A 27,400-nucleotide genomic window follows, 5' to 3' on the forward strand; every position below is an offset into this window, starting at 1 on the left:
CCAATAGATTAGAAAATAGTAATAGGAAACATTTCTACTTTAACGTACCTACAAAATAAGGAATTAATACTCCATAATAATAGGCTTACCAAATATAAAAATATGCCAATGACTCACAATAATTTAACAAAAAAAAAAAACAAAAAACAAACAACAGTTTCAACAATAGCATTCCAATTTATTCGTCAATAAAAATGAAAACAAACAAAAACAAGTAAGGAAGGCTAAGTTCGGGTGTAACCGAACATTACATACTCAGTTGAGAGCTATGGAGACAAAATAAGGAAAATCACCATGTAGGAAAATGAACCTAGGGTAACCGTGGAATGTGGTTGTATGACATGTGTATCAAATGGAAGGTATTAAAGAGTATTTTAAGAGAGAGTAGGCCATAGTTCTATGGATGGACGCCATTTAGGGATATCGCCATAAAGGTGGACCAGGGCTGACTCTAGAATGTGTTTGTACGATATGGGTATCAAATGAAAGGTGATAATGAGTATTCTAAAAGGGAATGGGCTTTAGTTCTATAGGTGAACGCCTTTTCGAGAAATCCCCATAAAGGTGGACCAGGGGTGACTCTAGAATATGTTTGTACGATATGGGTATCAAACGAAAGGTGTTACTGAGCATTTTAAGAGGGAGTGGGCATTAGGTCTATAGGTGGACGGACGCCTTTTCGAGATATCGCCATTAGGGTGGGCCAGGGTGACTCTAGAATGTGTTTGTACGATATGGGTATCAAATGAAAGGTGGTAATGAGTATTTTAAAAGGGAGTAATCCTTAATTCTATAGGTGGACGCCTTTTCGAGATATCGCCATAAAGGTGCACCAAGGGTGACTCTAGAATGTTTGTACGATATGGGTATCAAACGAAAGGTGTTACTGAGCATTTTAAGAGGGAGTGGGCATTAGGTCTATAGGTGGACGCCTTTTCGAGATATCGCCATTAGGGTGGGCCAGGGGTGACTCTAGAATGTTTTTACGATATGGGTATCAAACGAAAGGTGTTACTGAGCATTTTAAGAGGGAGTGGGCATTAGGTCTATATGTGCACGCCTTTTCGAGATATCGCCATTAGGGTGGGCCAGGGTTGACTCTAGAATGTGTTTGTACGATATGGATATCAAATTAAAGGTATTTATGAGGGTTTTAAAAGCGAGTGGCCCTTAGATGTATATGTGAAGGCGTTCTCGCGATATCGACCAAATGTGGATCAGGTGATCCAGAAAATCATCTGTCGGGTACTGCTAATTTATTTATATATTCAATAACACTAACAGTATTCCTGCCAAGATTCCAAGGGCTGTTGATTTCGCCTTGTAGAACTTTTTCATTTTCTTCTACTTAATATGGTAGGTGTCACACCCATTTTACAAAGTTTTTTCCATAGTTATATTTTGCGTCAATAAACCAATCCAGTTACCATGTTTCATCCCTTTTTTCGTATTTGGTATAGAATTACGGCATTTTTTTAATTTTTCGTAATTTTCGATATCGATAAAGTGGGCGTGGTTATGGTCGGATTTCGGCCGTTTTTTATACCAAGATAAAGTGAGTTCAGATAAGTACGTGGGCTAAGTTTAGTAAAGATATATCGGTTTTAGCTCAAGTTATTGTGTTAACGGCCGAGCGGAAGGACAGACGGTGGACTGTGTATAAAAACTGGGCGTGGCTTCCACCGATTTCGCCCATTTTCACAGAGAACAGTTAACGTCATAGAATCTATGCTCCTACCAAATTTCAAAAGGATTGGTAAATTTTTGTTCGACTTATGGCATTAAAAGTATTCTAGACACACTAAATGAAAATGGGCGGAGCCACGCCCATTTTGAAATTTTCTTTTATTTTTGTATTTTGTTGCATCATATCATTACTGGAGTTGAATTTTGACTTAATTTACTTATATACAGTAAAGATATTAAATTTTTTGTTAAAATTTGAATTTAAAAAAAAAATTTTTTAAAAAGTGGGGTTTTCTTCATCCAATTTTGCTAATTTTTATTTAGCACATATATAGTAATAGTAGTAACGTTCCTGCCAAATTTCATCATGATATCTTCAACGACTGCCAAATTACAGCTTGCAAAACTTTTAAATTACCTTCCTGTAAAAGTGGGCGGTGCCACGCCCATTGTCCAAAATCTTACTAATTTTCTATTCTGCATCATAACGTCAACCCATCTACCAAGTTTCATCGCTTTAACCGCCTTTGGCAATGAATTATCGCATTTTTTCGGTTTTTCGAAATTTTCGATATCGAAAAAGTGGGCGTGGTTATAGTCCGATATTGTTCATTTTAAATAGCGATCTGAGATGAGTGCTCAGGAACTTACATACCAAATTTCATCAAGATACCTCAAAATTTACTCAAGTTATCGTGTTAACGGACGGACGGACGGACGGACGGACATCGCTCAATCAAATTTTTTTTGGATCCTGATTATTTTGATATATGGAAGTCTTTATCTATCTCGATTCCTTTATATATGTACAACCAACCGTTATCCAATCAAACTTAATATACTCTGTGAGCTCTGCTCAACTGAGTATAAAAACAAAAATTTCATATTGATATCCAGTTACCATTAATTCACAAACGTTAATATGTAAACACAGGCCGATTTTTAAGTGAGTCGACGCTCTTAAAGACCGGCTTAATACAAAACATTATTCATAAGTATAATAATAATAAAAAAAAACAGAAAAAAATATAAGCAACGACAGTAGGTAAAAATAATAAAAGTATCAAGGTCAGCATATTGGAAACAAAGTACACAAACTCTTTCACTTTCATCTCAAGTTATCGTGAAATACCAAAATCATTTAAAATTCGAACAAAGAGTCTTATACAATTGTTCACAAAACAATTATATAATCCTCTTTTTCTAAAGCGGATGGTGTACCATTATGCGTCATGGCCACCTATGCAATACATTTGCGGCATTACGCATCATGAACTTCTATGCCAATACATTTTTGTAATAGCATAATCATATTACAATATTATGCGACATAAATTACATTGACCTAACACAGCGGTAAGCCAACATCAATGGAATGCCGAATATGAAACCCTTGTCAGTTCACACATTACAAATTATGCTTAGTCACTCACCCCGGTCAATACACTTGCCGATCGTCAATGTTAGTTTGCCATCAAAATAGTTACATACAACCAATAATGTGAATTAACCAAATATTCACATACAAAAATTTTACATGAATAGCAATCTGCTGACTTTGCATACAAATCTACATGTATGCATACCGTTTATACAAATCTACATATATGCATACTATTAATACAAATCTACATGTATTCATATCGTTTATACAAATCTACATATATGCATACTATTAATACAAATCTACATATGGGGTATTCCATCCCATTTCGACCAATTTTGAACCCGACCCCTTTAGAATTGGCTGAAAGTTTTTCTTCTTTTTCTAGCTTACGAAAGACGTTTTTCAGAAATTTTTCAAATTTTTTCATCCAACTCAAAAAAAGTTATGAATTTAAAAAAGAAAACACCGTTTTTGTTTTCATAATGCTATAACCTTTTTCAAAAATTGACCGTTTGGGATCTTTTTTTTGTTAAATTTGTTTTTAAATGTACTTTGCGGAAAAAATTCAAAAAAATTTTTAAAGTTTTTTTTGTAATTTTTCCGTTTTTCGAGATTTTTCGCCCTTTTTTTCTCATAAAAAACTTCATTCAATTCTGCAATCATCCCCACTAATCTCTGAGTGGGCCGAGAATTTTTTTTTTTTTTTATTTAATTGAACAAAAAATTTTACATTTTTTTTTTGGTCCTTAGCAATCCGTAGAGAAAGGCACCTATGGACAGTGAAAACAAAAAAAAATAAAAAACAATTTATCAAAAAGAGACAAATAAGATATAAATATTTACAAAAACAACAAGACATATACGGATCTTAAAACACAAAAAATCACACAAAATAAAACAAACAGAACGGAAGCGAAAACCTCAAAAACATATAAAACATATACATATATATGTAACTACAGTGAAACTGGATAGACATTAGGGTGAAAAAAAAAAACATTTTTTATTAAAAATCCGCAAAACACAATATTTTAAAAATTGTTATTAAACGTTTAAAAAATTAAATTGAGGGTTAAATATAATTCCAGGCGTGTATTTGTAACACAAACAAAAATTAAAGAGCTCGAAGCAGTATTGCTTAACAAAAACAATATATATATATAAGTATAAAAAATTAATTGCGGAAAAAAGTAGGATTTGTATTATATCATATATACATATCACATACTTCTATATTACTATTACAAATACAAATTTATCGTCCCGTTGTTTGCACCCAAAAAGAACATAATATACATAGTTTGATCAACATTATATCTAAACATACGGTAAAATAAACTATTGAGGCCATATACAAATCATACAAATATAGATCCATAATAAAGAACAAAACACCAAAAAAAAAACCCATCTACTGCTTATTTTTCTTGTTGCTAAGCGCAACTTAATCTCCATAGAACAAAAACAAATTAACATTCAAGTTTTCACTTGCAAATTTATCCCGCAATACCCCTCTGCTTGCGTCTCTTAATATATCCATAAGTCAAGCAAAGGCAGGATTGTGTAAACTAAATACACAAGAAAAAGGAAAAATAATAATAATTTCCAACGCACTTTACTTTACCTACTTATTACTTACATACATATATTACAAAGCATATTCAGGGCAAGATTTGCACAAAGAAATAAACGTTTGGTCAGCGACAAAGCTGCAATATAAAAAAAACCCAAATCACCAGTTCCTTGACTTTAAAGGAAAGAAAACCAAAACAAAACAAAATTATTATTTATCTATTGTTCTAGGTATACAAATAAACAAACACGCTAACTTGTGTTTAGCCAACCCCACAATAGCTTAATAGACAAACATACATATATATATGGAAGGTAATAACCGGTCTTACTTGAAGCGCAACCCAACAAACTTTTTTAGCATAAAAGCATTAAGTTTGATAAAACATACACAAAAATCTGTTTGATTGCATATTTAGTAAATTAGTTAATTACTTAAATTAATACCGCGGTAGAAAACACACTCGCGAGCAAAATAAAAGCATTAAATATATACCTATATATATATAAACCTATATGAATTTATTGAAAACCCAATAACCGAAAACGCGAATAATAAAAAAACTCTTAAGTGAAAAAAAGAGGAAACCTATTAATACATCTTTAAATTTATTTCGACAATAAATATCAACTGACCCTAAAACGCCTCTTTTAATTCCACCAAAAATGGGTGATGAAGAAAAACCCCAAGGTACCCCTGCAGACGCTACACGCGCAAAACAGGGTTCAAAAGCCAAAAAAGCCAAAGACTTTTCAGCTGCAAAGTTCATTGCAGAAAGTGAAAGTGTCATAAAATACTGCACTAGATTATCCTTATTACCTATAGAGGAAAACACGGAATCGGTTCTCGAGGTAAAAGAAAAATCCCTTGAAAGATTTTGGACACGACAAAGACTCGGCATATTCAAAGTATGAAAACTGCTTAGACCGATACGAAGAAACAAAGGCTATGATCTCCGATCAACTCAAACTTCTAAAGCCGGTTACTGCACCTACTCCACCTCAACGAGTAGAGCTGCCCCAAATACAAAATAACGAAGCAAGTTCAGGCACATATCTTAAAGTGCCAGCATGTGATACCGAAGTATTTCATGGGGGTTATGAACAATGGCCGTCCTTCCGGGACATGTTCACAGCCGTGTATATAAACCACCAAAAGTTATCACAAGCCCAAAAGTTATATGATTTAAGAAATAAAACAAAAGGTCAATCAGCGGCTATAGTAAAACAGTTCGCACTTAATGACGACAATTTCAATCTGGCCTGGGAAGCGTTAAAGAGTAGATATGAAAATGAACAAGTGTTGGTTGATAAACAAATAACCACATTAATGAACTTGCCAAAAATTCAAAAAGAAACAAGTGAGGAATTTCTTAAATTACAAGCAACAGTTACAAACTGTTTATCGGTTCTAGCAACCCAAACCCCCACACTACCAGAAAAATCATTAATTTTATGTGAGCAATCTCTCTCATCCCGAAAATAATGCCCAACGTGGCAACAAATGAAAGATTTCCTCCCCACCCAGTTCGAAATCGCAGAACGGGTATATAATAAAGCAACAAAGCCGAAAAATATGCAACAAATGCAAAACAAAAGCTTCTTTAAACCCCAAGCCAATAATTATAATTCAAACAATAAGAGTTTCAATAGAAACCAGTCGTACACTTCAGAACAACGAAGATATCCGTCATGCGAACTGTGCAATGGAGGTCATATAATAAGATCTTGCGAGAAATTTAAAAACTTTTCAGTAAATGAGAGAAATAATCTGGTTAGAACCAAAAAACTCTGTACAAACTGCTCATCTAGTACTCATTCGCTACAGAATTGTCCGAGCAAATACAGCTGCTCACATTGCCACAGGAGACATAATTCGTTGCTTCATAATAACAATTATAATAATAACCAAAATAGCTTTAACGCTAAAAGAACCACAGGACTAGCTGCAACTGCTACGTCTGAAAATCCCGAAACGGGAAATCCCGAAAATAGCCAGGAACAACCATGTTGTTCAAAATCTGCCAACATTCAAACGCTTCATTCTGATAATGAAAGCAAAACCTTATTAGCCACAGCAATTGTTTCTATAGAACACCGAGGAGAATTGTTTAAATTAAGAGCCCTTATAGATCAAGGATCACAGCGATCCTTCATAACCTCTAAGGTTCAGAGCAGGTTGAATCTGCGGGGAATATTTAGAATAAGGTGCCACGATTTTTCAACTTTTCTTTTTTTCGAGGGGTGACGGGGGTCCTAAAAATCACAAAATTATCATCCGCAACTCTAGGAAACTCCTAGTTTATGAAATATAAGCCTTTTAATTTCCAAATTTAGTAAAATTTCAACTTAAGTCCTGCACTTAAAATTCGTGTCGCACATGTCGATAGCGATATCAAAAGACGCGTATTTATTAATAGTGTATGTTTGTTTGCATTTATGTCGACGCGCCACCACCTTATAATCTTCTACCAAGATAAAAAAAAAAATTGTTGCGGAGCTGGCAACACTATTCACCACCTTCATTTGTTTTCGTTTGTTTAATTGCAACAACGAAAAAAGCGACAATAGTACCGACGGGTTTTCCGCGAATAACTTTTAAACGAGATAAAAAAATGTAGTTTCTGCTTTCGGATTCTGAATCTTGAAGCAAATACGCGTCTTTTAATACCACTATCGACATGTGCGACCCGAATTTTAAGTGCAGGACTGAAGTTGAAATTTTACTAAATTTGGAAATTAAAAAGCTTATATTTCATAAACTAAGAGCTTCCTAGAGTTGCGGATGATAATTTTGTAATTTTTAGGACCCCCTCTACCCCTACAAATCAGCAAAAGTTTGAAAATCGTGGCACCTTATATAAAATCCAACCCGAATCTGCCAACCAGAGCAGCCAATTTCGAAATTTCAGGCATGGGCGGAAGAGTAGTACAAAACTCAACTAAAATCTGCCTCATTACGCTGGTTTCTCACAACGCCGATCAAAGAATAAAAGCACACGCTATAGTTCTACCACGACTTACAAATATGCTTCCAAGCTATAACATCAGCATCAAGCATTGGCGAAAGTTTTCGCATCTGAAACTCGCCGACCCTAATTGCCATACACCAGATCAAATCGACATATTATTGGGAAGCGACTTGATCCCCCAAATAATACTAGAAGGTGTTGAGAAAATTTCCAACACCCTTTTGGCCCAAAATACCATTTTCGGATGGATTTTAAGCGGCCAAGTCAAAGAGAAAATCTTCACATTCACAACGCAAGTGGAAGATATTTCGAATGACGATCTTAACTCACAATTGAAAAAATTTTGGGAAGTGGAAGAACTCCCTCCCATACCCGTTACTACCCCTGAAGATAAGTATTGTGAAGCTTTCTATGAATCCACAACTACAAGATCAGGTAACGCGAAGTACGTCGTACGACTACCATTTAAACACCAATATCCAGATACACTCGCCTTAGGTCAATCACGAACCTCAGCACTTCAGCAATTTCTAAGTATGGAAAGAAACTTACTTAAGAAAGGCGATCTAAAAACCTCATATGATAACGTCCTTGAGGAATACCTACAATTAGATCATATGGAAGCAGTAAATTCCTATGAAAAAATTGCAAACGGTAAATATAAATCATTTTATCTCCCACACCATGCAGTTATTAAACCTGAAAAACTTACAACAAAAGTAAGAGTGGTATTTAATGCATCTAAAAGAACAAACTCAGGCAATTCGCTAAATGATGTTCTATATACGGGACCAACATTGCAACCCGACTTAATGCTACTGATTTTACAGTGGCGTACGTATAAATACGTATTCAATGGTGACGTTGAAAAAATGTACAGACAAATCCTTGTACATACAGACGATCAAGATTACCAACGTATAATGTTTCGTAATTCATTCATTCAATAGCCATTCGAACATTGCATGAACTAGCAAAAGATACCAAAGCGCATCTACCTCTAGCCGCCCCGGTGCTGGAAGTCATAGCCTTTCCCTAGCGTGCGAATCACTGCATCAAGTCATCAAAGCTCTTGTTCAGCAGGATTCGCGTTAAAAAAGATAACTGCAAACCATCCAGAAATACTTACAAATATAAATAAAGAGCATCTATTAGATACAAACTTTTTGAAATTTGAAAAAGAGAGCACCACCAAAACCCTGGGCATACAGTGGAATGCGATATCAGATCAATTTTCATACACGCTTGAGTCAAGATCTGCAATATCAGCAAAAACGAAAAGACAAATTCTGTCATCTGTGGCAAAACTTTTCGACCCCGCAGGATGGCTTGCGCCAATTATGATACAAGCGAAAATCCTTATACAAGAATTATGGCTAGATGGAACAGATTGGGATGAAGTAGTCAAACCACTTCGGTTAATAAAATGGACCCAATTTGCAAATAACTTGCATACTATATCCGAGATACAAATACCTCGGTGGGTGAACTTCTCACCCGATGATCATGTGGAACTCCACGGCTTCTGCGAAGCTTCGGAAAAAGCATACTGCGCAGCTATTTACATACGAACGCAACACAATGGCAGAACTACAAGCCATTTATTAGTTGCAAAAGGCAAGGTCGCACTCCTTAAAATCGTAAGCCTTCCACGGCTTGAGCTATGCGGAGCAATTCTGCTCGCCAAACTAGCCTCAACCGTACAAAGCAGCTTAAAGCTAAGCAATCGAAAATTATATCTGTGGTCTGATTCAGAAATTGTCTTAGCTTGGTTACAAAAAACACCGCATACCTGGAATACATACGTGTCAAACCGCACAGCTCAAATTCTTGACCTAGTTGGGCCAGCAACTTGGCGACATGTAGCCAGTGCTGATAACCCTGCGGATCTTGGCACAAGAGGCTGCAAACCACTGCACCTAAGAACCACAAAACTTTGGTGGAATGGCCCTCATTGGCTAATAGAATCACCAGAATCATGGCCAAAGTTCCCTACACGTAATATCATAGCCCGGGAAAGTCGAAGAATCGAAGGCTTCCATGCGACTCTGGAGGAAAACGACATCCTTGAGCGATTTTCGTCGTTCCCCCGAGCGTTAAGGGTAATAGCGTATATGTTTCAATTTGTAAATCGCTTAAAGAATAAAGTAAGAGGAGTCCCAAATACCTCAAGTTATGCTCTAATGCATCAAGATTGCAGCGGGCAAAAACATCCTTAATCGAATTCACACAAAATCGATATTACAACAGTGAAAAGGCATTGTTGATGGCATCAAAGCCGATTGACAAAAAGAGCCCACTGTTAGTTCTTACCCCCTTTTTAGACTCGAAGGGTCTGCTTCGGGCCAATGGTAGACTAGCAAACTTCAATATGAGCTACAATGAACGGCATCCTATATTAATTCCGGAAAAATCCGCATTTGCCACACTTTTTATTAATTACCTGCACATATTAATGTTACACGCCGAACCTCGGCTAATGCAACAAATGATCCGACAGGAATTTTATTTACCCCGACTAAAGCCGTTAATAAAAAGGTGTATTTTCATGTGTAAAGAATGCACATTGCATAAACAGAAAATGCGTACGCAGATCATGGCAGCTTTACCACCTGAGCGCTGCAATTTCACTCTGCCCTTCACTATCACGGGTGTTAGTTTGGCGGACCTTTCCAGCTAAAGGCCTCGATGCTAAGGTCTTCTACCATAACGAAGGGTTACGTGGCCGTCTTTGTATGTTTTACGACAAAAGCGGTGCACTTAGAGCTATGTTCTGGTCTTACCACTTCAGATTTTCTCGCGGCATTTGCACGCTTTGTCGGAAGGCGAGGATTTCCCTCAAAAATCATGAGCGACAATGGAAAAACCTTTATCGGTGTAAAAAGAGCCACCGAAAAGGAGTTTATCCAATTCGCTAAGCAAGTCTCGCCGGAAATCATTAAAAAATACACACCCCAAGGCATTAATTGGCAATTTATTCCCCCCCACCACACATGGGTGGACTATGGGAATCAGCAGTAAAAAGCTTTAAATTACATTTTAAGAAAACAGCTGGCAATAATAAATTTACATTTGAAGAGTTTAAGACTCTTTTAATACGAGTGGAAGCCGTTCTAAATTCACGGCCACTCTCATCTCTCTCGCAAGACCCCTCCGATTTTACAGCCCTTACTCCTGGGCATTTTCTAAGAGGAGCTTCACTTCTGGCTATCCCTGACGCAAATGTGGACTCACTATCCCTCATAAATCGATGGGAACGAATTAAAATTATCCATCACGAATTCAGTCGCCGAAGGAAGGAGGAATATCTAAAAGACCTCCTTAAACGATATCGATGGAAAAATATACAAGAAGCCCCGAAAATTGGAGAATGCGTCCTAATTCATGACGAATATCTCCCTCCAACTGAATGGCGGCTAGGTCGCATTGAAAAGGTACATTATGGCTCCGACGGTCACATCCGAGTAGTTGACCTGCGTACGCAAAACGGTACATTCACTCGACCGCTCGTAAATCTTTGCTTTTTACCTATCGACCCTAATACCGATAATATTGATCACACAAAGATCTAATAGCATAAAAATAAAACAAACCTAAACAAATTAACCAATCTAAACGAATATGCTTTAAAAACCAATCGAAAAACCGCTTAAATGATAAATAAATTATTTATATTTATATATTTACATATGTCCAAGCATTCAAAATGCCCTTATGAGACACTAAAGTCCATTCTTTCTCCATACAGGGTAACATGGACATGGAACTTGATGAAGCCGCCCAAAACCCACCATCCGCTCAGCGGTTACCGTGCCCCAAGCACGCGCAACCCCGACAGCAGCGCCGCGCACAACTGCATCCCAAGCAAGGGGCCCACCGGATCAAAGCCCTCGTCCTGCATCGCAGAGGCCTAACATAGCGGCCACTCCGCAAACGCCACAAAGGGATTCGGTAGTGGCACATGGCGTGCGCTGCCCACTCTGCCGCCGCCCACATGCGCTACGCCTATGCGCAATATTTCATGGCATGCAACCGCTTCAACGGCAGCAGGTGGCACAAGCGCACGGCCATTGCCTAAATTGCTCGGCATTGTGGCATGCAACGACGGAGTGTACCTCCACCACATTATGCCAATTGTGTGACAGGCCACACCATACCCTGCTCCACCGGACATCACGGCGCAGCGTCCCCGTCGCGCCATCACCACGCAACAACGTGCGTCAACGGCCACGCACTCATCATCATCCACAAGCACCACGTCCCTTTTGGCAGCAGAACCAGCATCCAAGGCAGTGAACCCATCCAGGGGCCCGCTACCGCCCTCAAGTGGCATCACATCGTCGACCATCAACCACGCAGCGCATCCGTCGCCCATCAAGGCTAAGTAACGTCGTGGCAACCCTCCAGCAGCTACAACGATTGCTAGGCTGATCACTCTCCTGGGGGGGCCGGAATGGCTAAACGAGCGTGGCAACACCGGCACACTGGCAGGTGCAACCCTGCCACCCACTTAACACACCACACACTAACACGTTCACACACATAAATTGTCACACCACACATATACATTCATATATAAACATTTTTCACAATCTTGTAAAAATTTGTACCATACAGTCGATCTTGGTGCGCAATCGCAACGTATTTAAATATACCAATTTGTTATTTAAACCATTTCCTTGGTTATCCATTTATTTTGTCTTGCGAATTTGATTCGATCGTTCGAGTGCAAGGTGAGTGCAGTGAACAGTGCAAAAAAGGGCTAAAGGTTAACTATCTACAATAACAATAGATCAGCACTAAGACTTGTAATTTCAGACTTAGGGATTCAAGGGGTTGTGTAGCGCAATATATAGCTTCTCCAACCCAATTGTCAACCTCACCTTCGAGCGGCGAATCCCGTTTCACTAACAGACGAGGCTCTGGCGACCCCAAGCTCCTCATGGAACTTGGGGGTGGGGAAGTTTTTGCTTAGGATTTTTTTTCTCTCTAAGTAGGAATTGAAAATAATTCGTTGTAAAGAAAAAGAAAATTTAATAAAATAGAAATAGGAAGAACATATGTGTTAAACGTTGAACAAAATTTTTTTTAATTAAAAAAAAATAATAAAGAAGCTCAGTTATCTCTCTAGTATGCAAGAAAGAGAAACGGCATAAAAATTAATTTTTAAAATATTTTGTAAATCGAAAAAAAATAAAAATGCTAAATTTTTTTTTTAACAAACAAATTTTCCCGTTAATAATAAAATTTTTTCTTATACTTTAATAATGTTAACTAAATAAACAAGTATAATGGAATGCATAGGATAAATAATAAAATCAAAAATTTTATTAAAAATTAAATTTAGTTCATTTCTCAGAAAGATAATTATAGAAAATTTTCAGCATGGGTTGGTGGACAAAGATTGCGCAATGCATCATGATAGTGATAGCCGGATACGAACTAGGGAAAGAAAGCTCTGAAATAACAGAGAACAAGATAACCAAGTATGAGCCACCAACTAAGGTAATACAGAAAATTTTCCGAACATTACAGATGTTTGGTTAGCAGTTATAGGTTGTGTATTCATGCTATTGATCATCACAATAGCTATGATGCTCAATAGTTATATGAAGCACAAATATAGGCAGGTAAAACTCGCCACAGATCGTATCTAAGAAACACCAATTTTTTGCAACCCATTACCTAAACCAAACCCAAAGCTGAGGAAGAGTAATACACAATTCAAGTAAATCTCAAATAATAAATCTAAAAATGTTACAAGCGACAGTAAAGGCAGCTCTGCCTAAAGTGAACAGCAAAACAAAAATTTGCATAACCCTTCTGAATGCTCCTGACAAAAATAGTCATGAAGCAATAGAAAATTCTAGGACAGTGGAAATAGGCAAAAACTAAGAACAATAAAAATTTAAAAATCAGCCCATAACAACAAAAAAGAAAAGAATGAAGAAAAGTCACAAAGAGAACCTATAAAAATATAAGTAAAGCGCTATATAAATTTGCAGCAATAAGACATGTCGCGCTCCTAAAATGGTAGCGTAAAAAATTCAAGCAACCTGATTGTAGATGATAAAATTGACTTAGGACAATTACTTATCAGGCTGTACACACGTTGTACAAATGCCGCCAATCCAGGACTTGAAATTTTTAAGAAAAACACAGTTGTACTGAGGGACAAATTGGTGTATAAAAATAAAAATAAGTTCTTCATAAAAGTCATGACGATTCTGTCTTGGTGGCCGCCGCAGAAATCGCATGACAAATAAGATCAAAGAAATTGCTGGAAAATATGAAATTATCGAAAATATAAAAAGAACATTTAAAGATAAGAAAAATGTTTGCACCCACTGTACCTTACACTTATCCATTAATAGGACTACTACCAATACATAAGCTACCCCGCTCTTCCGTCAGCAACCCCTCTATTTTCTATGCAATTTATTACAGATTTACCTTATTATGAAAGAAAAGATGTCACGCGAAAAAAAATGTTTTTTTTCCTTGAATAATATGCGAAATTAGTTTAAGAAAATAAAATAAATACAAACATTTATTGCCTTGGTCTCATAAGGTCATAATTTTACATATTAGGAAAAATACTTTACTTTAACCCCAATAAATTAGAAAATAGTAATAGAAAACATTTCTACTTTAACGTACCTACAAAATAAGGAATTAGTAATCCATAAGAATAGGCTTACCAAATATAAAAATATGCCAATGACTCACAATAATTTAACAAAAAACAAACCAAACAACAGTTTCAACAATAGAATTCGAATTTACTCGTTAATAAAAATGAAAACAAACAAAAAAACAAAAATTTCATATTGATATGCAGTTACCATTAATTCACAAACCTTAATATGTAAACACAGGCCGATTTTTAAGTCAGTCAACGCTCTTAAAGACCGGCTGTGCAAAATACATTTAAAATTATAATGTGTAAAAACAAATGCCAATAATACTTCATACAAAATATTATTCAAAAGTATAATAATAATAAAAAAAAAGAAAAAAATATAAGCAAAGACAGTAGGTAAAAATAATAAAAGTATCAAGGTCAGCATATTAGAAACAAAGTACACAAACTCTTTCACTTTCATATCAAGTTACCGTAAAATACCAAAATCATTTAAAATTCGAACAAAGAGTCTTATACAATAGTTCACAAAACAATTATATAATCCTCATTTTCTAAAGCGGATGGTGTAGCATTATGCGTCATGCCCACTTATGCAATAAATTTGCGGCATTACGCATCATGAACTTCTATGCCAATACATTTTTGTAATAGCATAATCATATTACAATATTATGCGATATAAATTACATTGACCTAACACAGCGGTAAGCCAACATCAATGGAATGCTGAATATGAAACCCTTGTCGGTTCACACATTACAAATTTTGCTTACTCACTCACCCCGGTCAATACACTTGCCGATCGTCAATGTTAGTTTGCCACCAAAATATTTACATACAACCAATAATGTGAATTAACCAAATATTCACATACAAACATTTTACATGAATAGCAATCTGCTGACTTTGCATACAAATCTACATGTATGCATACCGTTTATACAAATCTACATATATGCATACTATTAATACAAATCTACATGTATGCATACCGTTTATACAAATCTACATATATGCATACTATTAATACAAATCTACATATATACACACCACTAATACAAATCTACATATCTTTAGTTCGTAAGTATTAGAATAATTATGAATGTATAGGTTAAGAAATTATGTATAAAAGGGAAAGAATTTATAGCAATATGAACAAAGCTCGCTAATTAAATACATATGATCATATTGATATAAAAGTAACAGCGGAAGTATAAAAAACAAATACTGTAAAAATCCGAACAAATGTTACTAAGCTTTCAAAAAGCGCGCCTAAAAATCATATCCACACCATTAGGAATAAACTACATACAGAGTGTATGTGCCTACATGGTGATCAAAAGGAATATAAACAAAAAGGAAACTCTTAGAGACCAATTGTACAGCGAACAATGGGACATTCATATGGCTCAGCAGCTAAAGGCATCAGCCTTTGTACTGATATGAATGTTGGAGATTCGAGTTCAACGCTCAGCTCCGGAAAAGCTAGCTGATGAAGAAGTGAAATTCAGAAACATGTCCCAGTAACCATCGCCGTTTGTAAAACTTACAATTTTTCTCTAATATCAATTACAAAAACCATTGGGAAAGAATTTCTTTTAATAAAATCAATCACTATCTGACATTCAAAGTCTCCTAATATTTTATTTGAACATTTCACCTTTACAGTGATGTATTTTTGCTTATTCTATTAATTAGTTCCCATTGTTGTATTTTTTGCTTATTCTATTCCATTAGTTGACATTGGTTGCATTTATGATCTTACAACTCGGCCAACCTGAAACTGTATCGACTTCGACACATTATAACTTAATTTCTATTTCCACTGTCGTACATTTCTTAATCTGATACAATTCGCTTTTTGTGTTCAGATTTACAGCTTCCACTGTATTGACCTTGATACATTATAACTTAATTTCTATCTTCACTATCGTACATTTCTTATTCTAATACCCAATCTAATACAATTCGCTATTTGTGTTCAGAGTTACAGCTCAGCCAATCTGACACTGTAATCGACCTCGATACAGTTTAACTTAATTTCTAACAAATATTAGTCTGGTTCCTATACATCTCTATCGGGTGATTGAGGCCAGCTTTTAATTCGGTAGGCTTCAACTACTCCATCATAAGGCAACTGTGTGAGCAGGTATCTCGTACAACATACCTATCATGACCGACCACCTTGTGTATTACATATGGAACTTTGTATACGGGAATAAATTTTTTATTACTTCCGCAAGTAGTATCAACGTTTCTTATAACAACATAGTTTCCTACATCGTACGTCTTGGTTGTAGTCTTATTCTGGGACTGTCGGTTGGTATCATACTCTTGCTTGGCTACTATTCGATTTGATGCATCTGTACCAGAGAACTGCAAAAATCACAATTTTCTTGATTTAATCAAACACTTAAAATTGCATTCACATTCAATCTTGCGAATAAACTCATATTGAATAAACTCATAAATGAATAAACTCGTAAATGAATATAGTCAGCATCTGTCTTTACAAGACTCTGTTAGCATGATTGCGATCGAATGACCGAACAGGTTTTGCGTACGATTGTATTGATCAAACAAAGGCAAGCGGAGAATGAAATCAAAGCACGAGAATTAGTATCGTTTAGTTCGGCAAACAATCGTAACCAATGTTTATATGTATGTTTTATATGTATATTTATATGTAGCTTGTCGCGATGACGTAAGGGCAGAAGAATCATGCAAATATTCAGACGCATAGAGTTTTCATATTTGCCTTTTCATTCCGATGAATGTAATCACCGTTGAGGCAAACCAGCAAACGCCTGAATTGATTATATCAGAGATGCACCTTAACGTTAAGCTAATCGTTTATCAAAAATTTTCCACCGTTGCCGGTGAAACACTTCGAAACATTATCGATAAATAAATTATCAAGATATCTTGTTTTTAACCGAAACGAAAAGCATTCGTTAACGTTAAAAACGTTAACAAAAACGTGATACTTCATGTTTGAATTGTGCTGGCAATGCTATAGCCATGGTGAAGCCGTAAGGTGGTAACAGAGAGCGGAAATACACACAAACTCCATGTAATTTGTTTGTGTAATTCGTTGGTGGTAATGTCAAAAATACTCTGAGAAATGTTCGTACTGTCAAAATTCTTGAGAAAAATTGCAATCAGCTTGGCTAATAGCTCCGCCACCAATCAGCTTTGCCAGCATGGTTTGAATAATAATCAACATAAACGATTTGATTTCGTTTTGATATGGCAGAAAACGAAACAAAATCATTTCGTTAATTTGACGTTCTTAACGAAATGACTTTGTTTCGTTTATTAATGTTAATTATCGTAACGAAATGATATCGGTTCGTTGGTTAAGCGCCAAATACACGACACGAACATTTCCGCGAACATTCCGCAATCTTGTTCGCAGCTTTGGCCATACACCATACGAACTTTTGGCCGAACATTAGGTCTCTTTCAGACAGCGATGAATACGGGCAACAATTGTGCTGCAGCAATATTGCTCGCTGTGGCAATTAAGCGTAAAAAAAAAGAGAGAAGATCACAAAAAAAGAATTTAGTGCAAAGAATGGTTTAAAAAACGAGCAGCTCTTGGACAAAGTGGGCTACGCCCGCAAACTACTTATTTTTTTTATAACTCTATCCTTTGTGGCATCAGGATCTACTTCTTTTAATTTTTCGATTAAAGTCGCGTAATCATTATTCTTTTTAATTCTATTACAATAATCTTTGCTTTTTACTTGCCACAATGATGGCAAAGATTTATACATTTCAATAAATTCACTCAGAAATTTTTTATTGTCCATTTTACTTTTCCGCGCATGTCTGTTCCGTTTAGAAATTATTACGATTATGAGCTATTTCGCCATACACGCACGAACAGTTCGCGCAAATGTTCGCCAAATGGCGAAAATTTGCGCGAACTGGCAAACACCACCATACATGACAGAAAAGGTCGCAGAAACATGACATAACGGGAATGTTCGCGGAAATGTTCGTGTCGTGTATTTGGCGCTTTAAGCATGCCTGGATTATATTCACGCATGCATTAAGTTGGTTGATTTCAAATCAATGTCGATTATGTGCGTTTAAGCAAGTTGGATCATTGAACACGATCATGTTGCCGAATGTAATCGAAGGTTGTTGTCTTCGATTTTTGCAGTTCATTGATCTGTACGTATAAGTTCAAGATTCCTGTCACGATCCGGACAAATTTTGTCTTGAAAATACTCAGTATACTCATCTACTATTACTCCGCTTTGCTCAACCCCAAACATTAACCGACTTGGTGTCTCTTTGCATGTACTATGAACAGAGTTGTTTATTGCGTATTCAACTTCTAATAATCTCTTAACCCAGTCATCATGATTTATTTCGTTCGTCAATTTTCCCAACAGTACCCCATTCACCCTCTCTACCTGTCCGTTAGCTTGAGGTGATGCCACAGCGACTTTCACATGATTTATGTTATTTTTTAATAAAAAGGCCGAAAATTCGAGGGAGGTGAAACAGGTTCCCCTATCGCTTACTATACCTTTCGGTCGGCTATAGTAATTAAAATATTTTTCTAAGGCAGCTGTGACCTCTCGGGTACTTGTAGAGTTTGTTGGGTATAATTTTTTTTTTGTGTGTATTTATTCACGGTCTTTAGGACCTAGTTTAAATTAAAAAAGAAAAAGTTCATTACAAATTTAATGATTTACAGTATAACAATAATTTTTCTTTAAACTTATTTGTTTAGGCCACCAGCCAAAATATTTCGGACCACCATAACACGCACATTAGTTATTTATTTATTATTATTACCGGTAACGGATAACACCAGTCGAGAGCTAACTTTGAAGGGGAAAAACTCAACGAAAGTTAGCTATCGGCAGGTGCCGCGGACTTGTTCGCGGTTTTGAACTTTCTTTTCTATTTTGGAACGTCAACGAGCCAGCAGCTAGCCCCAGGTGAGTAGTAAAGAGTGAGTTATATAATCAACCATTTCCCACCTTTTTCCATTTTTTTGTACTAAGTGCGATTTTCATCGTCATTAATATTTGCAATTAATATAAAGTGAATTTTCCAAGTGCACAGTGAGTTGTCATTTTAATTGAGATATCTAGTTTTCCGCATTATAATTGCGCTCATCCGTGCGCATTTGAATTGATAAAATTATAATTGTCCGCTTTGAATTGTCAAGTGGAAATTTCTTATATCCTAACTACTTGCACTTGCGGGAAGATTGCACTTTGATAAATTTGGATTTTGTATTTCCATTAAGTTCTAATTGCACCACTGCATATTAAATCGGAATAACTATTTATATTGTGAAATAATTAGTTTGTGAGAGTTTCATTTTTGTAAACACATAACGTAGCTCGTCGCTAATACCTCACTTTATATTTGATAAATAAATAATAATACATTGTGATTACTCGATATTAATTCTCTCTTGTTTATTTCTTTATTTGCGTGCGATCGCGCCCTACGACCCGGGTGCCACATTCCCCCCGCAACATTTGGTCCTTACGCGCCGAGAGAAGCAAAATCAGCACCTTTTTTTTTTAAAAATTCTTATTGGAAATTCACATTTTGGATAAATATTATAAAAGTTTGAAGAGGTACTATAAACATAAAACCAGCGAAAACACAAAACAAGCGAGCACACATACAACCACAAATCATCACATCAGACAGCTAAAACGAATAAAAGCATCTTCGATATCACATATATTAAAATCATCACATCCATCCAGCATCACATACAAGCCATTATATCATACAGTCCATTAGCTTCATCACACAACATCACAATCAAATTACTATAATATATCGCATCCATTAGAATCACATCACATCATCACATTACTCAGTTCATCAGATCATCTACATCACATACAGTCCATTATTATCGCATACAGTCCATTTATCACATCAATCAACTAAAAAAAAAACAAGATACGTGGTTGCTTGGTTGCACAAAATTTTTTTTTATTTACGTGGTTTTACGTACGGAAGGCGCATTCCGTGATAGACAAAAAGGCAAAGCAAGCGAAATTGTTTGATTTCGTGGTTTTAAACACACCAATCGCCTTTTGACGATCGGGTAATTCCCCTCACCAGTGGTAAGGGTTACTCGACACCGCTCAAGGCAGACAGTCAGTGAATTTTTTTTAGTTTTTTTTTCACATTCATCACTGCACTGTATTGTACCCCTCGTCGTCACAGACGTTGACAAAACTTCCTAGTCAGGAACCATAATTTCACTTGGTTGATAGCCTTAGCTTGTCTATCACAGAATTCACTTTAGTAATCAGTTTGCGAACTGAAATATTACCAAAAGCCAAAAAGTATCACTACGTTGTGTGGCTAGTGGCTCATCACAATTGGTCACAAACACAATTTTATACTGATCGTTTTTGTATTATATAGCTGTAGGTTTTCAGCGTTTTCATAATAAATAATTGAAAGTGTAATTTTCCACATTAAGTTGGATGAACAAATTTATTGTCTTATTTATATTGGGAAAGATACCCTGGTTGGCTACTCGGCGATACTCATCAACGTTCACATAACACCTTTTGTATACACATTAAATCCTCGTCAGGATTTCTATGTGTTACACTTTCACTTGTATACACATTAAATCCTCGTCGGGATTTCTATCTGTGGGTCAAATTTCACCCTTTAAACACATTAAATCCACATAAGGATTTCTATTTGTGTTTCAAATCTCGAGGATTACACATCATATTCACATCGGGATTACATCTGCGTTTTTTAAACTTTTGTTAGACACACTAAGTTTTCAGAAAACATTTCTATCTGTGTCCAACACACCCTTTAGACACATTAAATATTTGCAGACGAATTCTCTTCTCTGCATTGCACATCACTGTAGACACATTAAATCCTCGTCAGGATTTCTATCTGTGTTTGATATCATTTTGTACACACTAGAACCTTTCAGGATTTCTATCTGTGCTGCATATCACTATATACACAGTAAATCCTCGTCAGGATTTCTATCTATAACACTGTATACACATTAAATCCTCGTCAGGATTTCTATCTGTGGCTTACATAATCCTCGTGAGGATCTCTATAAGTGGTTCATATCACTGGCCACACATTACACCACGTCAAGATTTACATCTGATTCAAATTTTTTCTTATCACTAAATTCACATAAGATTGCTTTCTGTGTTAACACATACAATCCGATCAGAGTTCAAATCCGTGTATTTTTTAGACTTTACTCACACAGCACAATCACAGCAGGATTGATAGCTGGGCTACGTACAAAAAAAAAAAAAAAAAAAAACACTCTTATAATTTTTGCTGCGGTTGAATATACACCAACGCCACTAAGTCTTTTGCCTTCAAGCTCGACACCTTCAAAGAAACAAAATATTCAAATTAATAAAATCAATGGAGACTTATATTGGATTGGCTGATTCCATAGTGGAGTTTGAACAAGATTTCAACTCCACCCCGGCCGAATCCCGGAACAAGCACACCCTTGCACTACTGCAAGAGGAGCTAAGGGCACTATGGAAGAAGACCAAGTCCACATATGAAAGTCTTCTCAGCAATTCTGAACTGTCCAAAGACGAGCTCAGCTCATTAAGAAAGAAAAATAAAAGTTGCTTTGCATGCTACCTGCAATGCATGTCTGCTGTGGCGGCTGAAGCCGAATCCATCACCCCACAGCCGGCCAAGGATGAAGCAAAGGATGAAGACTCTTCGCGCCGTGGACATAAAATGCGGCTGCCGCCTTGTGACACCGATGTATTTAAAGGCGACTACCTTTCCTGGCCAGCCTTTAGAGATATGTTCACGGCGATATACATCCACAATACTGATCTGAAAGATGTCGAGAAATTATATTATTTAAAACAAAAAACGCAAGGGGAGGCAAAAGAAATAGTGGGCAGGTGCTCATTAACAAATGAGGGTTTTGCAACCGCCTGGAAAAATCTAAGCGACAGGTACGAAAATAAACGTATCCTCGTCAACACACAACTAAAACTTTTATTTAATCTGACGGCAGTCGAGCAGGAGTGTGGAACATCAATTAAAAAATTGCAACGTGAGATCAACAATTGCATTTCTGCGCTACAATGTCATAATATTGACATCACAAATTGGGATGCAATCATAACTTACTTATGCTCCACAAAACTCCCTGAATCTACATTGGCTCTTTGGGAACAGACCGTAGAACGGAAGACAGATATCCCGAAATGGGAGGATATGGACAAATTCCTGTCCAATCGCTTCCAGACATTAGAGACGGTTTCCGATCTTAGGGGTAACAAAACTACAAAAGCACCCAAAAGTCAACATTCGAATTCTAGGGAAAATTCTACAAAACTTGGGGTTTACCAAGCCAGCGTACCAAAATCGGCATGTAAGATGTGCAACAGTACGGATCACAAATTACGAAATTGCCAAAAATTCCGTAGGTTGTCTACGTCAGGGAAAATCGAATTTGTCAAGAACAATAGTTACTGTCTGAATTGTCTGTCGGGTGGACACACCGTGACACGATGCACTAGCCAATTTAATTGCAGCACGTGCCATGCAAGGCACAACATCTTGCTCCATCTTCCGACAGCACAACCAAAGACAACTCCTCAAAGGTGGACTCAAAACACCACCGATAATACACCTTCAACCTCACAACAGGCTAGGGCAAGGATGGAGTCTGAAAAAAGACAAGATAATGCTAATAACGTCTCTTCGTGTCATGCTAACACCACTAAAGGGGTGTTATTAGGAACAGCGCGGGTTCATATAATCTACAACGGGGTGAAATTTTCCGCCAGAGCGCTGATAGACTCTGGGTCCGAACGCTCTTTCATAACTGAAAGACTAAAGAAGCGAATAAACCTTCCGTCCAAACGTTTGCATGTGCAGGTGTCAGGAATAAATAATACACCATCTGCACAGGTAACGGAATCATGCTCAATTAACTTAGGTTCGCTTACAGACCCCTTAGTGAGCATCCATACAGTGGCCCTAGTCCTGCCTCAATTAACAGGGGACCTTCCGACTTGCCATGTGAGCGCAACGACTCGGCAAGCATTCCCTGATCTGATTCTGGCGGATAAGAGGTTCTTCGTTAATGAACCAGTCGACCTCATACTTGGAGGCGATATTTATCCCCAGATCATACTAAACGGTATACGGAAGAACGTCCTAAATACGCTTCTCGCCCAAGAAACCGTCTTCGGTTGGATTTTAACCGGTCGTGCAGATGCACCTCACCCAACCAATACACGAGTATCCTTTTTCAATGAAATTAGCCTAGACAAGCAGCTAGCCGCTTTCTGGGAACTTGAAAACGTACCTACAAAAAAGGCCCTGACCGAAGATAATGCCTATTGCGAGGCACTATATAAAAACACAACGGAAAGGAATTCAGATGGAAGATATACCGTCGCCCTTCCATTCAAACAAATCTTCCCAAAAACCGTCTGTTTGGGCCCATCTCTCAAGAGCGTCTGCTCTCAGTTCTATCGGAACGAGACGTGCCTAGCCAAGACACCGGCCCTACAGACGGAATACAATAGGGTACTGACAGAATACGTCACGTTAGGGAACATGTCTAAAGTGCACACCGTAGTACCACCACAATCATCTGATTGCTACTTCTTGCCGCATCATGCGGTTATCAAAGAGGAAAGTACAACGACTAAAGTAAGGGTCGTATTCAACGCGTCGTGCCCGACATCCAATGGCACAAGCCTGAACGATGTGCTACACACCGGCCCAGTACTTCAATCTGACTTAACAATACTACTCCTCCGATGGAGATTCTACAAGTACGTCTTCAACAGCGACATTGAGAAGATGTACAGGCAAATTTGGGTAAAGGAAAATCAAACCCAATACCAAAGAATAGTTTTTCGACTCAAAGCAGAGGACCCTGTCAGCGTGTTTGAGCTCAACACGGTAACCTTTGGGGTAAACTGTGCCCCCTATCTAGCGATCAGAACCCTACATCAACTTGCAGATAACGTCGAGGCATCTCTGCCAACTGCAGCGCACATTTTGCGAAACAGCATGTACGTCGACGACGTCCTGGCAGGGGGGCATAGCATCGAGGCAGCAGTCACTGCTCGCGATGAAATCACAGCATTAAAGTCAGCAGGATTCCCTCTGCGAAAATGGACCTCTAATTGCAGTAGGATACTACAGGGCATACCCAAACCTCACAGGCTTACGGAAGACTTTCTGGAGTTCGAGGACGCGAGCATGGTAAAAACCCTAGGGATCCGTTGGAACGCGCATTCCGACTACTTTTATTTCACAGCGAAACCAATCGAAAACCAGGATATCTTAACAAAGAGGGCGATCCTATCTGCCATCGCCAAACTCTTCGACCCGTTAGGCTGGCTTGCTCCAGTTATCATCTTAGCTAAGATATTAATGCAGAACATTTGGCTGGAGGGGACGGATTGGGATGAACCGGTATCCGCAATCACTTTAGATCGGTGGCAAACTTTTATGCAGGAGTACCCCGCCATTAATCGGATTCGTATACCTCGGTGGGTGCACTTCACCCCTACCAACGATATAGAGATTCACGGCTTCTGTGACGCGTCCGAGAAAGCCTACGCGGCTACGGTTTACGTGCGAGCTAAGATCAACGACAGGACATACGTTAGTCTACTCATGGCAAAAACGAGGGTGGCACCAGTAAAAACAATTTCATTACCACGATTAGAGTTATGCGGGGCCGTCTTGCTGGCAGAAACTTTGGAAGCTGTGATGGAGAACCTGAACTTAGGCACATTCAACATGCACCTATGGACAGACTCGACCATCGTCCTAGCATGGATTCGAAAACCCCCGTGTTCCTGGTCAACATTTGTAGCTCACAGGGTGACAAAAATCGTGGAGAAGGTAGGAACGAAAGCATGGCATCATGTCGAGTCCGCATCAAATCCAGCGGACTTATCCAGCAGAGGACTTCCAGCCACGGACCTAGTCGACAACTGTTTGTGGTGGCAGGGACCCTCTTGGCTGCAAGAAGGCAAAGCGAGTTGGCCATCTCAAGGCGAACAGGAGTACCACACAGACATCGAAGAAAAACGAGTACAAGTGCAGGTAGCAACGAACATCAACCATAGCGAGGATATTCTTGATCGGTTTTCCGATCTATCAAGGGCGTTACGGGTAATCTCCTACGTTATAAGATTCGCCAATAGAACCCATCCAAAAACTAAAACGTCCTTTAAAGCAGAGTCGCACCAGATTTCGCCTGACGAAATCAAGGCTACGACTAGCCGCCTCATCAGGATATCCCAAACCAACCACTATGCCGAAGAAATAAGCTCTCTGAGAACTAGGAAACCCATCGCGACCAAAAGCGAGATTCTCTCTCTAGACCCCTTTATCGACGAAGATAATGTCCTTCGGGTGGGGGGTCGTCTCAACGCATCCAGAGACGTTCCCGTCGAAGAGCGTCACCCGATAATCCTCCCTTACGCCTGCCGACTCACCCGTCTCCTAGTCCAGTTTGTCCACACCATTTCCATACATGGTGGAAACCAACTAATGCTGCGGCTCCTACGCACGCAGTATTGGATACCTCGGGTCAAAAACATGATCCGATCCATAATCCAGAACTGCAAGGCCTGTACGCTATTCCGCAAACGTTCCCCAACGCAACTCATGGGAACCCTCCCTCCGGAACGCACTACCTTTAGCATTTACCAACACCGGGGTGGATTTCGCAGGGCCGTTTGACATCAAGTCTTACAGCGGACGAGGATGCCGCATGTCAAAGGATTACGTCTGCCTATTCGTCTGTTTTGCAACTAAGGCAACCCACTTAGAGGCGACTAGCGACCTCAGCACCGCCGCGTTTCTAGCAGCGTTTAGTCGGTTTGTCGCCAGACGAGGATGCCCGAAAAACCTCTACTTCGACAACAGGACGAACTTTGTCGGTGCGTCGAGGGCTCTCCGCTCGGAGTTCAAGGCATTCCTCGTTGATGCGCGCGACCAAACCCTCTCGAAGTACGCCCACCAAACCCTGACATGGCATTTCATACCAGCAGCTGCTCCTCATATGGGCGGGCTGTGGGAAGCGGGAGTCAAGAGTTTCAAAACTCACTTCAAAAAGATCGCATCGGATCATAAATTTACTCTCGAGGAGTTTAGCACCCTCCTGTGTAGGATTGAATCCTGTCTCAACTCCCGAGCCCTAAGCCCATCGTCAAATGACCCGTCCAACCTGGAGCCACTTACCCCCGGACACTTCCTAGTCGGGGGCCACCTACTAGCGCCACCCGAGATAGACGTCAGCGAGAATCGCGCCTCACTCGTCAATCGATGGGAAAAACTTAAGGCGCTGCATCAAACCTTCTGCAAACGGTGGAAAACGGAGTATCTCACCGAATTGCAGAAGCGCGTTAAGTGGAAGCATCCACAATCAAACCTTAAACAGGGAGACCTAGTCGTCATTAAGGAGGATAATCTGCCCCCTAACGAATGGAGACTAGGTCGGATAGCCAACCTCCATTATGGCCCCGATAACCGAGTTCGAGTCGTCGAACTTGATACGGCAAGGGGACAAACCACCAGACCAATCACGAAATTGGTCCTACTACCACCCTCCAGTGAGGGAGACTTGTAACTCCCAACTGCTCTAACAAATCCCATAACCCAGATCTCGTTCACCCCGAACGAGGCCAACAAATCCCATAACCCAGCTCTCGTTCACCCCGAACGAAGCCAACAAACCACTTAACCCCGCTCTCGTTCACCCCGAACGAGGCCAACACAATCCTAACGCAGATCCATTATCTGCCACAGAACACCAAATATCATTACCCAAAATGATTAAAAAACATTGAAATTTAAAAAGCACTTTGCGAATGGTGAGTGAAAACTGCTTCTCGGTTTTTACCATCAAAGGCACACAAATTTGACTAGTTCGTTTGGTCACTTGTATGACAAATCATTATTTAGTCCGAAAGAGTAATCTAACTGCATTCCTAAGTAGGGAAATTCAAAGTTCGATTATCTAAATGCTGAGTCGTTTGGCATTCTGAAACATTATTTTCAGTTCTCGAACTAACAATGTTAACGGATTTACGTACAAATACTAAGTACAACAACAATAGCAAC

This window comes from Eurosta solidaginis, chromosome 3 (assembly GCF_040869045.1).
Source record: "Eurosta solidaginis isolate ZX-2024a chromosome 3, ASM4086904v1, whole genome shotgun sequence".
Taxonomy (NCBI): Eukaryota; Metazoa; Arthropoda; class Insecta; order Diptera; family Tephritidae; genus Eurosta; species Eurosta solidaginis.